The sequence below is a fragment of the Gossypium arboreum genome, chromosome 6, assembly GCF_025698485.1.
Source record: "Gossypium arboreum isolate Shixiya-1 chromosome 6, ASM2569848v2, whole genome shotgun sequence".
Lineage (NCBI taxonomy): Eukaryota > Viridiplantae > Streptophyta > Magnoliopsida > Malvales > Malvaceae > Gossypium > Gossypium arboreum.
In genome coordinates, this window is record NC_069075.1 from 3,106,230 (window position 1) to 3,123,614 (window position 17,385).

Genomic DNA, 17,385 nt, shown 5'->3' on the forward strand with positions numbered 1-17,385 from the left:
GCCTCTAGAAAGCCTAAGCTTAAGATAGAACCCGACAATTTTAGTTAATTTTTGTTCCATAAGAAAAAGGGGGTGAAATTATGAAATAGGACCTATGTGAAAATGTTTGAAAATGCTATAGGCTAAATTGAAGTGGCCAAATAAATAGGAGTGCAAAATAGGAGGATTTGCATGACAAACCTCCCATTTTACATGAAGTGGCTAGCCATCATGTTGTTGTAGACAATATGAGCACTTGATATCCATAATTTATGGTACAAATTGATAATAGGTTAGGTAAATGTTTCATGATAATAGGTTAGGTAAATGTTCCATGATAATAGGTTAGGTAAATGTTCCATGATAATGGGTTAGGTAAATGTTTCATGATAATGGGTTAGGTAAATGTTTCATGATAAGAATTTCATGTCTTTTGTATTAAAGAATTAAATGGATGAAATATGAAGTTTTATTAAAAGAAAAAGGGGTGAAAAGAACAAAGTTTTGTCCATCTTTGTTCATCATAGCTGAAAGTTAGAGAAGAGAAAGGAGAGGAGAAAGCTCTTGAGTATTCGGTCATTAGGAGGAGGAAAATTGAAGGTAAGTTCTTGGTACCTTGCTTCTATTTTGAGGTTCATGAGTTCTTCTTGATTCTACCTTAACTCTTGAAGTATATTTTGATTTTTGGTTGTGTTGTGAGCATTTGGTCATGAATTAAAATGAAGGAAATGGTTGTTGTTTCATGTTCTTTTGATGAAAAATGGAAGATATGTGAAGTTGAGCCAAACAAATGAGCATGCATGTGCCTTAGTTGCTAAAGGGAAAAATCGGCTAACATGTTGTGCTTTAAAATGATGAAATGGAGATTATGCTTTAGTAAAAATCATAGATATGTGATGATTGATTGGTGATATACATGTTTAAATAACATGCATGCAAGATAGGTGTTTGAAAGAGTGATTTGGTAATAAATCTGCTTGGGACAGCAGCAGTAATGTGACTTTGGAAAATCACCATAAATTGTAGGAGAAGAATTAGAAGCTGAATAAATTATGTAATTAAAGATTATTGAGTCTAGTTTCTAATGAAATAAACAAGAACATATTTCGAATTATGTACAATGAGAAATTTGATTCGTAATGAAGGGTGGTCAGATTAGTCAAACAGTGAAACATGGGAAACTTTGAGAAATTTCTGGTATTGATTGGATAAACCAAAAATTCTGAAAATTTTATGGATAGAAGATATATGAGTCTATTTTCAGGGAAAATTAACGGAACTTGATTTGGAGTTTCGTAGCTCCAGTTATAAATGATTTAGTGACTGTTGCTCAGGAAGACAGCTTGCACTGAAATTATGATTATGTGGTAAACATTGACAAAAATTTGTTAATGAGTTGCTTATTGATTTCTTATAAGCTTACTATGATCTGTAGGTGTGGTTGGCTGAATATTGTAAGGGGTTAATACGTAGTTTGTATTTGAATAGTTAGATTAACGTGTTAGTAATCCAATTGTAGGCGGTTCGTGTGTGGATCTCGTCAGCATATCGCCGCAAACAGGTGTGTAACTAACACCCTCTTTCTTAGTCTGGATCGGCAAAAGTCAAAAAGCCGAAATGTCGAAAACCGGTATTTTGTAGATTTGCGAGTGTGCGAATGCTCGTGAGGTAAATCGATTAATGTTTTTGGTAAGCTACAAAATTTGGACTGCAAAGTGCATAATTTCTGTGCCCTCGATATTTTTGGGCTTAATGAGCCAAAATTGGAATGATGGGCCAGCGGGCCCAATTGATAAGAACCCTCAGTAGTGATTACATTAGTACGTGAAAATTAGGAATATGCATGAAAAACCCTAAAAGCAGCTAAATTACTATAATACCCTATGTATGGAAAATTATTGTTATACCCCTAGGTGCAAAATTACCAAATACCCCTAGGTTAAATTGATCTAAATTCATGTTTGATTGTTGTTATTCTTGCATGCCATGTTGTTATTATATGATGCATGGGATTGGGATATTGACGGAGGAAGTCTTGAAAGTGGCTTGTCCACATCTTTGGAGGCTTTTCCTCAATTTATCGTTAATCGAAACAATCAAGAATCGTGGAGTGTTAAATTTGGGTGGGTTGAGCTATTCCCCACTTGGAGTGTATGGGTGGTACGGGTGGAGTGTAGTGGTTGGTGGGTTGAGTAGTCTCCCAAATGGGCTTGCATATGTTATTGATGTTGCATGTATTTTGAAATGGGCCTATGGGCCATATTGTTATCTGAATAAGGGCTAAGGCCCGCTTTATTGTAATCTGAAAAGGGCTCTGGCCCAGTACCACTGTTACCTGAATGGGCTTAGGGCCCAATAGGCTTGAGCTGACTTGGGCTTTGAATGGGTTTTCCTTACACACTGAGTTTCCCCAAACTCACCTCTTTTGTTTTTATCCACGCAGGAAATCCCCAACCATAGTGGGCTTGGAGTGTGAGGGAATTGAGTGGCCACCGCTCGAAAGTTTGATTTTCTTCCGTGAACTGGACATCCTTTTATTTACGTTTGAAGTTTTGGGCTTTTAAATGTAATAAGGCCGCTTAATTATTTTGATGGTTTTAATATGTATTACTAAGATAGGTAATACTTATTTTAACTGTTGAAATTAGATAGCTTTAGGGCAAGTTTTCAAAAACAACAGTTGATTTCAAAATAACACGACAACAAGCAAAGCTTCCATAATGAAAGTATTTTTTCCAAAATTAATCACTTTTCCTAAAATGACTTAATCAAATTGGTTTCTTAGAAATATCCATGATGTTAAGGTGTGGCAATGGCGGTATGCATGTCTAGGATTGGTTAGAATGGAGCTTGGTATAAGGTCAGATGGACTCACCACCTCTTTTTCGGTTTCCTACGGTGCATGACTTCCATTCACTTTAACCCTTAATGAATTAATCTTTTGAACATCAAGTACGATTTTCTGGATTTAGAATGGAAAATTTTTTTTTAACGTTTTTGATATGGCATGCCGGATCCAGCCATAACTTCTGGGCCGGGTTTGGGGTGCTACATTTTGCATCTTTTCCTTCGAATACTCCGTTAACACGACAGAGCAACCCTTTCTCACTTAGTACCTCCCAGATTTTCTGCAGAGGTGTTCTTATTTCAGAAACCCATCTTCTACTTTGCCGTTCATTTTCCTCTCCTACTGCGCTCACATTCCCTTTGGTGTGGTTTGGGAATAAATTCTCGGTCGTACTGCCAGTACCATCAAATTGCAACATGCCCGCATCGATGAGCCCTTGAACTTTCCTTTTGAAAGCAAGACAGTTCTCAGTAGAATGCCCCTGGTTCCCCGCATGGTATGCACAACTAGCGTTTGGATCGTACCATTTCGGGTATGGAGGTTTAAGGGGGGCCATGTAGTGGGGAGATATCAATTGTTTCTCCAAGAGTTTTAGGTACAATTCCCCTTACGACACAGGGATAGAAGTAAATTGTGGCCTCTGGGGGTTGGGCCTTGTTGGTCTTGGTTCGTTTCTGGGTTGGTTTTGAACTGGTGCAGTGTTTTGTGAAAAAGTGGTGACGGGTCTTTGGTTGTTCATGGCGTATACGGGGTAGGACGGATGTAGTGCTTGGTAGTAAGGGGTTTGAGGAGGATAATAAAAATTTGGAGGTGGATAATTTCGAGGTCAGGGTTGATTTGGATATGGATTAGGGGCATAACGGTTTCCCATTCCCACCATATGGGCTTCGGTTCTTTCTTCTTCATAGCGCCGCCCTTTTGAACCTTGAACCTTCCATTCTACCGCTCTTGACGGCATTCTCTATGAGCTCACCAGATATTACAATATCCATAAACTCCTTCGTGGCACTTCCCACTAGTTTGTCATAAAACGGCGCCTTTAAGGTGTTGATAAAGAGAACAGTTATCTCTATTTTTGTTAGTGGGGCTCCACTTGGGCGAGATGTCTCTTCATCTCTGTGCATCTTGTCTGAAGGTCTCGATGGCTTTTCTCCATCATTTGCAAGGTCATCCGATTCGGCACCATGTCTCGATACATGCTTGTTTCGCGAGAATCGCGGACGCCAAGTCCTTCCAGATCGAATCTTTTCTCTACTAAGTTGGTTGTACCACCGAAGAGCTGACCCTGTTAGACTATCTTGAAAGCAATGTATGAGTAGTTTATCCTCGTTCACATAACCGGTCATTTTTCGACAGAACATAATGAGATGTGCTTTTGGGCACCTTGTCCCATCATACTTCTCAAAATCAGGCACTTTGAACTTTGGAGGCAAAATTAGATCAGGTACCAAACTGAGTTCCTTGGCACCTAGTGCGGAGAAGACTTCAGTGCCTTCTATTGCTTTGAGTCTTTCCTCTAGACTCCTATATTTTACGTCATGGTTATCCAATTTCAACTTGGCTACCTCTCTTTGGGTCATCCAGATCTGGAACTAGTGGATCGCCAGGACTAGCCCACAGGTTCGACGCGAATATTCCTTGCCCTAAATTAGTGGGTGGAGCGGTGGCATAGGTCGATGTTTCAAGCCTGTGGGTTCCCTTGAGTATACCCTCTTTGTGTTGTATCTGTGGCGGTGAAGTGAATCCCGGGGGATAGAGTGGATCCTGATCGTGGTGAATTCTTGACCGAGGTTCCATAACATCGGGGTTCTGCATGGGTCTTTTTCCTTTGACCAAAGTTGTCATCATCTCCATCATTTTAGCCATCTGATCTCTTTGCTCGAGTGATTCCTCTCGAGATCTCACCATTAGGTCTCTCGTCTCTTGTTGCGATTTGGCCAGTTGCTCTTGTAATTCTTTTTTAGCCCTTTCCATCTTTTTAATTCTCTCATTGAATTCAGCTTCCATTACTCTAGCTTGTCGGCGCGTTTTATAGGAATGGCGTGGTTCCAGATTTGTGGTATTACAACTGCGAATTGTATATTTTATCTTTCAGCGATCGAATATGGGATATGCAATGTATGAATGAATACATGAATGAATGTATGAATTTCAAAATGTTAGTTATGAATAAATATGCAAGAATTTGGTGTTGATTTCAAGATAGCCCCATATTTAGGCATTTCATTTATCAAAGGAGTATAACACAATGTTTCGGTCACTCGTATAATTGACTCCTCCATTAGAAACCCGTTTTTGGCAACCAATCTCTAATCAACACTTTCCTAACAAGATGCCTTCGATGCATGATGAAAAATAAAAATACAGACAAACGACCTTGGTTAGCGCAACACATGTAAACAGAGAAAAACTGTGGAAAATCTAACAAATTAAGCTACTTGGTCCAGTGGACTCGATTCCCTTGCTTAGAAAGCACAAATGTAAAAGAAATAGAAGGTAAGATGTGCTTTTCCGTGTACTTATTTGGTGACTACTAAACGAGCGGAGGTTCGGCATGGCTCTAGTTGGGTGGCTCGTATGGTTCACTATATGCGGTTTTGGTTCTAGACAGGTACTCGAATTGCTCGTACTATCATCTGCTAAGATTAGCACGAAGCCTCGGTCATAACCCATCACAGGCTCACGAGTTCAATTCGAGGATTACATTTACTTATGCCTATGCGGAGGGACAAGTTAACTCACGAAAGCATAAGTCATATGTAACTGAAAGTATTCACTAGCCTTTGCGGAGGGACGAGTTAACTCACGAAGGCATAGCGTTTACTTTCACTTAAACGGACAGAGCCCGGGTAGAGAGCTTATGTTATGCAAAATGCAAGTGCACGGTGTGTGGGAGAAACTTGCAATCGTTCCATTTATTTTAAAACTACAAAACTAAAACGAAAGATAAAACAAATTAGGAGATACGTATGTATGATTTTTTCGAAAACAAAACTTAAGGATCATGATTAAATATTAATTTGAACACGGAAATTTAAAAATTTTGACAACACGCGTTTAATTCAACTCGACTCTCAAAAATAGAGGTCCCCAGCGGAGTCGCCAGCTGTAGCGACGTAAAAATTTTAGCTTAGCTTGGTCACTAATTGTGGCGATTTATTGAAAAAAAAGTTTGAAATTTGACGTTTAATTTTTGAAATAAACAGGGAGTCGCCACCGATCCTTTTTCCTAGGTGTGATCGGACACCTATTAGATCTCTTATTAAAACGAATAAAAGGCTGAGTTTAGGTCTACGTTAAAATCCAGAGAAAATTTAGGGTTCGGGAATCGGGTACGCGCGAGGAAGGTATTAGCACCCTCGCGACGCCCAAGATTGGTATCTTATTAAACACATGTTGTCTTGATTTTCAAAAATACGAATTCAATTTGACATTTAAGTGTGATCCGATTGAATGAAATGAGAAGTTGCAAGTTTTTTTGTTTTTTTAGAAGGACGTCCGTTTTAACACGAGCCGATTAATTTCACCCAACATAGCGATGAAATCGATGACTTAATGTTAAAATCGGTACATTGCCTTATTCTTAAAATTAAAATGTAAAAAGTTTTTAAAATGAGAGTAAAAAAATCCAAGAATATTATTGTCAAAAAATGCGAATAATGATGTGAATAATAAAATATATAAAATATAAAATATTAAAATATCAAAATATTAGAATAATAATAATTAATATTGACAAATAAAAATAAAATAGAAATAAAAATGTACATAATATATATATATATTAAAATAATAATGATGTTTAAAAAAACAATACTATTAATAATACTACATCAATATGTACATATATAAAAAAATAAATACGTGATAATATTAAAAATATGTACATAATATAGTGTTAAAAATACATACATAATATAGTTAAGATATATACATAAAATAGTATAAAATATATATATATATATATATATATATATATACGTAATATAGAATTTAAAATATACCTAATATATTAAAAGAATATATATAATATAACATTAAGAAATATAATAATAACAAAAAAAAAGAGAGAGAGGGAGAGGGTGGGTGATTTTCGGCCACAAGGCCGGCCATCGTCCGGTCGCCGGACCGCCGCCGGCGCCACCGTACACGGCAGCCGGACCTCAAAAAACATTTTTGGTAAAAATGGGTAAGCTTCTTCCTTTTATTTTTTACTTTCGTATAAAAGAAACAAAATAAGATTGAAAGGAAAACAATAAGTAAACAAAGAACTTAAAATGAGAATAGACAAAGAAACCTCTTTTGCTTTGATCTTTGATTAATCTCCAAAAAAAACTAGCTTCTCCAAAAACTAGCCTTCACAATAACTCTTCTCCTTGATTACTTTAAAAAGAAACCTCTCCAAAAATCCTTTACAATAACTTTCTCTCCCAAAAACTCTCCAAAAAAACATCCTCTCCATATACAAAATATGAGAAGGCTTATATAGCCATTTACAAAATATTTTTTTTATTGTTTATGTCTTCATTTGTAGGTACAAGTGGTGGTGGAGCAAGTGTGGTTAGTGGAGTAGGTAATGGAGCAAGTGTGGCTAGTGGATTTGGTGGTGGAGAAGGTGTGGCTAGTGGAGTTGGTGGTGGAAAAGGAGTGGCTAATGGAGTTGGTGGTGGAAAAGGTATGGCTAGTGGAGTTGATGGTGGAAAAGGTGTGGCTAGTTGAGAAAAGTTTAAGTTGTGGGCTAAGTTTTTTTTATTTTGATTTGGGCTTAGGGTTTAGGCTATTGGGGTTTTGATGTAAATTGGGCTTTGGGTAGTTAAGATTTTGGGTTTTGAGTTTAATTTTGGTGGGTTAGATAAGGCTAAATTGGGTTTTGATGTAAATGGGCTAAAATTGGCCTACAACAGATACCATGGCAACCTGACATGAAATGAGTAAGACCATGGTTGAAAGATACCATGGCAACATGACGGGAAAATGAATAAGACCATGGTTGAAAGATACCATGGCAACATGACAGAAAACGAGTAAAACCATAGTTGAAAGATACTATGACATCATGTCGAAGATAAATAAGATCGAGGAAGAGAAACGCCAAGATATCTATTGAACAATCGATATTCAGGTAATATGTATCAGATGGAATGGTTATATGAAATGGTTGTGTGAAATGTTTACAGGAATTGGTCATATGGAAATATATGTACAAAATAGTTGTATGAAATAATTAAGAAGATAGATAAATGAAATAAGTATAGATACATGGAATTTAATTTATGTTAAGTTTAATACGAACTATTACCGAAATAAATATATACAAGATATAAGGAAATGATGGTGCATGAAATATTGATATAACGAAATGAATGATATATGCTTATGAAGAAATAGTAAGAGAATAATATATTTTGTGATATGTATATATATAATTATCTTTGATATGTTGATACAAGGAAATTATGTAAGTTGAGACTATTATTAAACTCAAGTGTGATATGTTGAGAAAATAGGTATATCAATGTTGAATTTGTATGAAATATGTGCAAGTATACTAACAATGTTGTTGTTTGACGCTTAGACAAGTTCCAAGCTATTGATTGAATGGTAACATGTTTAATTATAAGGAGCATTGAAATGGTAAGTACTTAGATGAAAATATAATTTAAGATTTTGCGAAATTTTTTTATGATCTCGATTTTATTCCAGTTGGTTTCTAATGTATGTTTTGGGCTTCGAGGGCCCAATAGAGAGACATTATGATTATTTCAAAATATGAATAATAAATGACTCAAAATTATCTGAAAATGTTCAGTAAACTCCGGTAATGCCTCGTACCCTATTCCGGCAATGAATACGGGTAGGGGGTGTTACATCCTAAATGCCATAGATAATCGTCATTGAAGCATAATCAATCTATCAATTACTTGTGCAAGTACCATTAGTAAGTGATAGAATTAAGTAACCCGAATCCTTATTTAAATAAAATACAGTGATAAAATAAAATAAAAGAAGAACCCATATAGAATTACACTTCTTTTATTTTATTTTAGAATAAGATTTTTTAAACCTTATTAAATTCCATCTATTTGATATTGATTAGAATAAGGTATTTCAGTCTTACTAGAATATGGCTTTACAAGCCTATAAATAGACATAGTCTATCCTCTTGTAATTACTACGAATTCGACATAGTGAATTTTCTTCTCCTCTACCCGTGGTTTTTTCCCGAAAGGGTTTCCACGTAAAATCTGTGTGTTTTTATTTTATTTTATTTTATTTTTTCACAAATTGGTATCCTAGCTTTCGGGTTGTTCATATCGATCATGGTAATGGAGTCTTCGAAGTATGAAATTCCGCTGTTGAATCGCAATATGAAATTCCGCTGTTGAATCGCAATACCAGATTTGCGTTGTGGCAGATTAAGATGCAAGCAGTTCTTGCACAGATGGATCTGGAGGATGCCCTGCTAGGGATAGATAAGATGCCTTCGACATTAACAGATGAAGAGAAGAAGCGTAAAGATCGAAAGGCATTAACACAATTATATCTGTATTTTTCCAACGAAATTTTGCAAGATGTGATAAAAGAGAAAACCGCTGCTACATTATGGAAGAGGCTAAAACAAATATGTATGTCGAAACTCTAACAAGCAAGTTGCATATGAAGCAGCATCTTTATACTCATCATTTGGAGGAAGGTGCGTCTGTACACGAACATTTAACAGCGTTTAAAGAAATTTTCTCAAATTTGGAGGCCATAGAGGTTCAGTATGATAAGGAAGATCTAGGGTTGATTTTACTTTGTTCGTTGCCCCCGTCTTATTTAACCTTTAGAGACATGATTTTATATCGCCGCGAGTCTCTCACAGTTGATGAGGTTTATGATTCTTTGACCTCGTATGATAAGATGAAGCATCTTGTGGTTAAACCCGACTCTCAAGGAGAGGGTCTCATTGTTTGTGGGAGACAAGATTAGAATGTTGATGATGATCGTGGAAGGACACAGGAACGGAATCCTCGAGGTAAATCTAAGGGTAGATCAAAGACTTCAAACAGAGGTAAAACTTGCAACTTCTGCAAAAAGAAAGGGCACATTAAATCTGAGTGCTACAAGCTATAGAATAAGATTAAAAGGGAGGCTGCAAATCAAAAGGGAAAACAACCAGAAAATTCCGGTGAAGCTAATGTTGTAGAAGACTACAGCGATGGTGAACTTCTAGTCGCTTCTGCCAATGATTCTAAAGTAAGCGAGGAGTGGATACTTGATTCAGGTTGCATCTTCCACATGAGTCCCAATCGGAATTGGTTTACAACTTACGAAATAGTGTCTGAAGGTGTTGTTTTGATGGGAAATAATGCATCGTGTAAAATCACAGGTGTTGGAACAATTAAAGTTAAGATGTTTGATGGAGCTGTCAGAACACTTAGTGACATACGACATGTTCCAGAATTGAAAAGAAATTTAATTTCGTTGAGTACTCTTGATTCAAAAGGGTATAGATACACAGCTGAAAGTGGGGTTTTAAAGATTTTCAAAGGTTCCCTTATTGTGATTAAAGTGCAGAGACAGATTGCCAAGTTATATGTTTTGCAGGGTTCTACTGTTACTGGTGATGCAGCTATCGCTTCCTCTTCCTTGTCAGATGATGATATTACTAAACTTTGGCATATGAGCCTAGGGCATATGAGTGAGAATGGCATGGCAGAATTGAGCAAAAAAGGACTTCTTGATGGGCAAGGAATTTGCAAACTGAATTTTTGTGAACACTGTGTTTTTGGGAAGTAAAAGAGAGTTCGATTCACTAGAGGAATCCATAACACGAAGGGAACGTTGGAGTATATTAATTCTGATCTGTAGGGGCCATCCAGAGTGCCTTCGAGAGGTGGAGCTAATTATATGCTAACCTTTATTGATGATTTTTCTAAAAAAGTTTGGGCGTTCTTCTTGAAGCAGAAAAGTGATGTGTTTTCCACATTTAAGTCTTGGAAAATTATGATTGAAAAATAGACGGGAAAACAAATAAAATACCTCTGCACAAACAATGGCTTAGAGTTCTGTTCTGATGAGTTTAATAGATTGTGCAAGTGAAAAGGGATCGTGAGACACTTGACAGTTCGCCATACTCCACAGCAAAATGGCATTGCAGAACGAATGAATAGAAAGATCATGGAGAAGGTTCTATGTATGTTGTCAAATGCCAACTTACCAAAGTCGTTTTGGCGTGAGCGACCTCTCATCGCATGTTTTTTATCAACGATCTTCATCCGTTGCCATTGAGAAAAAGACTCCACAAGAGGTATGGTCTGGTAATCCTGCTAATTATTCTGATTTAAAGATTTTTGGGTGTCCTATGTATGCTCATGTTGATAATGGAAAATTGGAACCGAGATCCATTAAATGCGTTTTTTCTTGGTTATAAAGTTGGTGTAAAAGGGTATAAGTTATGGTGTCCTGAAAATAAAAAAGTTGTGATTAGCAGAGATGTTGTATTTGATGAAACTGCTATGCTACCTAACTTATCTCTTAAAGTCTCTTCCAATAAAGAAAATCAAAAGTATGTGGAGCATCAGATTAATACAGAGTCGACTCCTCAAGCTAGTACAAAAATTGAGAATAGAGTTGTTTCTTCACCGCAAAACTCTATTGCCAAAAACAGAACTAAAAGAGAAATTAAACCTCCAAAGAAGTATGCTGAGGCTGATCTAGTTGCTTATGCTTTAAATGTGGCTGAAGATATAGATGCGAATCAAGAACCATCTAATTATTATGAGGCGGTTAGTTGTAAAGACTTAGAAAAGTGGATGTTTGCTATGCAAGAGAAGATGGAATCACTCCACAAAAATAGAACATGGGATCTTGTAAAACTTTCTAAAGGTAAAAAGGCTGTTCATTGTAAATTAGTGCTCATTGTTGAAGTCAAACCCTTAAGGGGTTTTGTGGAAGAGGTGGAGAACTTGTTCATTAAGAGTTCGCGATGAAGAACTTGTTCATTGAGAATTTGTGTCAAGGTGGAGATTGTTAGAATTAAGTGACATGAATCCTTATTTAAATAAAATACAGTGATAAAATAAAATAAAAGAAAAATCCATATAGAATTACACTTCTTTTATTTTATTTTAGAATAAGATTTTTTAAACCTTATTAAATTCCATCTATTTAATATTGATTAGAATAAGGTATTTCAGTCTTCCTAGAATATGGCTTTCCAAGCCTAAAAATAAACATAGTCTATCCTCTTATAATTACTATGAATTCGACATAGTGAATTTTCTTCTCTTCTGCCCGTGGTTTTTTCCCGAAAGGGTTTCCACGTAAAATCTGTATGGTTATTTTATTTTATTTTATTTTATTTTTTCACAGTAAGTGAGTTTGTTTTTATTATTCTTTTCGTTAGTTGTGGGTTAAAGATGTTCCGTATGATTAATCGTTTGAGTTTCTAGGTGAAGTTGGAGAGGCAATTAATTTTTCGGTGACCTAGAAACGTTGGTGGGTTGCTATATCTTGAAGGTAAGGAGTCAATTTGGGGTTTTAGGTTGAAATTATTTGTTTAAACTTTATGTTGGCTATATCAATTTTTGTGAATTTGGTTTGGGAATCGTCTCAATTGGAGATTTAATTGTCGTTTTTAGGTTCAGGAAGTCTTATGGTTGCATTTGCATCATAATCAGATCAAGTGTTTAATGAAAACCTGAAAAATTGCAAATGACTGAAAGTCAAAAACTGGACTGTCAACGCCACACGGGCGTGTAGGTCCAAATTCTAATTTTTTTCCTAAGGTCATAGTTGCCATGCGAATTGAATATAGCCCTTGCGTAGGGTTCGCATGGTACAATTTTGCCTATAAACCATGATTTTTGTTACTCTGTTACTGTTTAATATGACTAGTAAATGCATAAGTAGTATGTTATATGTGATAGCATGATCTGTTATATGCTAAGTATGATATGAATCTGATATAAAAAACATGTATGTCATACACGTATGTGATATGTCTAGTTTTGTATATGCATTATGGTGGGAAATTTGTTTATGGAGGAAGTGCTGGCAGTTTAATTTATCTGCCTAATTTGGCGGTGCAGCCATGTGTATCTGTATTTGGAGGGTATATCACTTATTGATCTGGCAACTAAACTGTAAGTACTCTGAAAAGAGTCATATAGACATTAATTGGTGTGTAGGGTTGGTTAAGTATTTAATACCCTAATTGGTGTGAAGGGATGGCCAGAGATGGTGTGTAGCGGATGGAGGTAGGAATTTAATCTATATCTGATATGCATATGTTTCTGTTTATGAAATTCATCTTAGTGGTACCTGAACACATGTCTGAAATGGTATTTTCTGTTTGAATTATAGTAAGTTACACACTGAGCTTGTAAGCTCACTTTTTGTTTGTTTGATTCTTAGGTAATCCTCAGACATAAGACAGACCGGAGCAATGGGAGCTTGGTTTTACATATTTGCATTACATTTCCTTAAATTTTGTCTAGATTAATATGTTTTCGTTTCATTGGACTATTTTGGAATTTTGGGACTATTTTTAAATTTGGACTTTTAATTTCTATTTCAAACCATTTTATCGTTTTAAAATTATAATTACTCTATTAGCAAAACATTGGATTTTCAAAACCAAACTACATTTTCAAAATTGAATTTAACTAAGAGTTTCACTACAAACGTAAGTGTTTTTAAGTATAAATTTAATCGACAAGATTAATGAATTGAGTAAGAAAGATATTTTCTTTTAAAATAAATCGAAATTGTTTTTATCAAACGCTACCGCTATTTCTACAAGCCCAACTAATTTTTGGATTTTCAAATTGAATCATGGTAACTTCTCTAGATCTGGGTGTAATGTCTAGGTTAGGTTTAGGGTGTTACAATTAACTCATTAGCCCTTATGTCATCGATATCTTTGGCCTCCTCAACGACTGATACTTTGATTAAGAGGGAGATACCTAGGGGAATAATATGTAATTATGATGGTTTTATTTTTCTTGTATATGTTTTGTTCAGAAATTTCCAAAAGGGGAGACTGTTGACATATTTAAAGGCAAGATTAATTCTGTTGTTGTTTTTGTGGTTGAAACAGTTGTCACAACCTTAGGCACTATTTCATTGCCCTACTTGCCTAGTTGAAGAGTTGACAAATTGTAGAACAAAAGCAATGGGCTAATTATTATGAAAATATTTGGATGAGTAAAACCCAACGCATGAAGACCAATTGAGTCAAGTTACTTGTGAAACAAGTAAAGTCACTTTCTATAGTTTAGGACATTATATTACATCAATATTGTTATTGAAGTACTATATTATGCTGGTTTTTAGCCTTGCTTTACAGAAAGGCAATTAAAATATAATCTTATTGTAGCGACGTAAAAAAAAAATTAGTTTCGCTTGGTCGCTAATTGTGGCGATTTATTAAACATTTGAAAACCAACTTTCGATTTTATTAACAAAGGGAGTCGCCACCGATCCTTTTTTATAGGTGTGATCGGACACCTAATAAAATTATTTTAAAACAAAAAGAAGGCCAAATTTAGGTCTACGTGAAAGTCCAGAGAAAAATTGGGGTTCGAGTCGATTCTGTGAGGAAGGTATTAGCACCTCGCGACGCCCAAAATTGGTATCTCATAAACATTTGTTGACTTGATTTTCAAAAATACGAGTTCAATATAATATTTAATCGTGATCCGATTGAAAAATGAGAATTTTAGTTTTCGATTTTTTTAGAAAGGGTGTCCTGTTTTTAACACAAGCCATTTAATTTCACCCAACATAGCGATGAAATCGATGGCTTAATATTAAATCGGTACATTGCCTTATTTTTGAAATTAATTAAAACATGAGAAAAATATTCCTAAAGTGAGAAATTAAAAATAGATAAAGGACATAAAAAAATAATATCATTAATGAAAAATATTAATATGGAATACTAGAATATTAAAATAACAATAATAATGATATTTACAAAATAAAACAAATCATGTACTAATAATAAAATAGGAAAAATGATATATTTGGTAATAATAATATAAAATAATAATATGTACATAAAATACATATATATATATATATATGCATATAATAAAAGTATGTAATAATAATAATAATAATATCTACAATAAAAGAAAATATTAGGAAACGTACCTAAAAAATATATACATAAAAATTTACAACAATAATATAAAATAATGATATGTGCAAATATATATATATATACATATGTACATAAAATATACACTAATATAATAATAGTTATAATAATACTAGCAATAGTAATAATTTGTAATAATAATATATACACAATATGATATTTAAAATATATATATATATATATATATATATATGTATATAATAGTATTTAAGAATATATACATAACAAATATATAACTAATGGCATTAAAAATATATACATAATATATATAAAATACCTAAAAAAGAAGGGGAAAGAAGAGAGAAGGGAGGGGGAAAGGAAATCCGGCCAAGGGGGCGGTCACCTGTTGATCGTCGGTCACGCCTGTAAATCGCCATCGCCGCCAACGCCTACTGTGGCGGAAAAGGTAAATTTTTTAACAATATATGTATATATAAAGAAAGAAAAAACAACACAACAAAAAGAAAAAAAATTTGAAAGAAGAGGAAAAAAGAAAAAGATGCAACCTTTTTATTGATGTTTCTTTTGTGTTCAAAATTTGAAGGGATTTTTCTGTTTTTTTTTCAATCTTTGTAAAATCCCCCTCCTCTTTTTTTTTTTACATGATTTTTGAATGGCTTTTTATAGCCATTTTTTACATGATTTTCTATTATTTCTTTTTCTATTTTGTAGGTGGTGGTGGTAGACAATGGATATCAAAAATGGGAAGGAAAAATAGGGCAAGTGGGAAAGTGGTTAGGTGGCTAGGGTTTTTTTAGTTTTTTTTGTTAGGTTTTTCTTTTTTCTTCTTTTTTTTTTTGGGTTAGGTTTTTTTGGGGGGGGCTTAATAGGCTTTTGAATTGGGTTTAATATTTAGATTTTGTAATGGGTTTGGGTAGATGTAAATGGGTCATGAGTTAAGGGTTTTAGTGGGTTTAGAGGTTTGGTTGGGTTTTGATGAAATCGGGCCCGGGCAATTTGGGCTTCTACACTTATGTAAACAAAACTTAAGTACTACATATATTTAAGTTTTGCTTAGAATAAGGGTATCCTAGAGGGAAAAAAACTTTAAGAGAGCACAAATTTGTTCATGTTAGAAATATTTATGTGTGCATTATTTTTGTAAAGAATCAAGATAGTCCCTTGGATTGCCAAACTAAGCTTTCAAGGGGGAAGCTTAGTGGGAGAGTGATCTAGTCTTTGTACAACGGTGAGGTCGCTAAATTGGTGAGTGTTATACTAGTATTAGGACTTAAATCATTGGTTGTACTATGTGAGAGATAGTGGATCATTGTTAATAAGTGATAAAAGTAAAATACTTTAATCTCGTTCTTAATGTGTTTTTGGATGATTATCTATGCAAATTGGTGAATTTTATGCTTCTAATCCATTGAATTCATGTTTCTATACTTAGGAGAGCATTTGGAAGCAAAAGGAGCAAAAAATAAGCGAAAATTGGACAAATAGAGTTGATTTCAAGAGCCACGTGACTTAGACTTTCCCACACGGGTTGAACAGACGACCGTGTAAGCCACACGGCCATGTGCCAAACCGTGTCAATTTCATGACTTGCATCCCAAACACACGAAAAATTGCTATTTTTAGGCTTTCTGGGCATTTTGAAGTCTATAAATATCAAATAGAATAAGAGAATAGGGAGCCATTAGAGAATATCAAAGAAAACAACTCGAAGAACACAATTGGAGCCAACACTAAAGCAGATTTCCATCGAGATTGAATACCTCCTTTTAATTTCCGTTAAAGTTTTTATAAGTTTCTTTATTTCTTATGGTTATTCTGACTTTGAGATGTTTTTATTCACAATTATAACTAATGCCCTAGATACTTAAGGAGGATGAACCCTATGATGAATTCTATTATTTAATTTTTGTTTTATACGATAAATATTTGATTCCTGTTCTCAGTTATGTGCACTTATCTCTTGTTTTAATACTTTTGGGATATTAACTCATGTTTAATGTGCTTAATCGGAGGAGCAAAAGTCTCTGTTTAAGAGTAGATCTAGCATAATTGAGTGGAGTTGCATGCAATTTTAGAAATAAAACGGCATAAATCTACCTGATTAGAGTCAAATCTAATAAGAGAATTTATAGATCAAGTTAATTCAACAATAGGGGTTTTAATTAGAAAGAAATTTTAATTAATCAACCTAGAGTCAATTGCTCTTACTCTCAAAAGATATATTAGCATAATTTAGGAATTTCTAAGGATCACGATACCGAATGAATAAATCGTTTAAATCAGATTCATAATAATAGATGAAGTCTAGGTGGATTCTTTCCTAGGTATTGTTTCTCTCATTGGTTTTTATTCGATTATTTTCCTGATTCACTCTCTGTTGAGTTATTTAGTTAGATTAATTTAGTAAATCTTAGTTGAAAACAATCACTCCAATTTTTCGGCTAAA

The 17,385-nt window shown here is 34.6% G+C and overlaps 1 long non-coding RNA gene across 1 annotated transcript; it reads left to right on the forward strand.

The window, feature by feature from the left end:
• The first annotated feature begins 275 nt into the window (after positions 1–275).
• On the forward strand, positions 276–2,445 carry LOC128293867 (uncharacterized). The gene is made up of 3 exons (XR_008283982.1): positions 276–579; positions 1,499–1,540; positions 2,423–2,445. It is a non-coding gene; the product is annotated as an uncharacterized LOC128293867 (long non-coding RNA).
• The last annotated feature ends 14,940 nt before the right edge of the window (positions 2,446–17,385 follow it).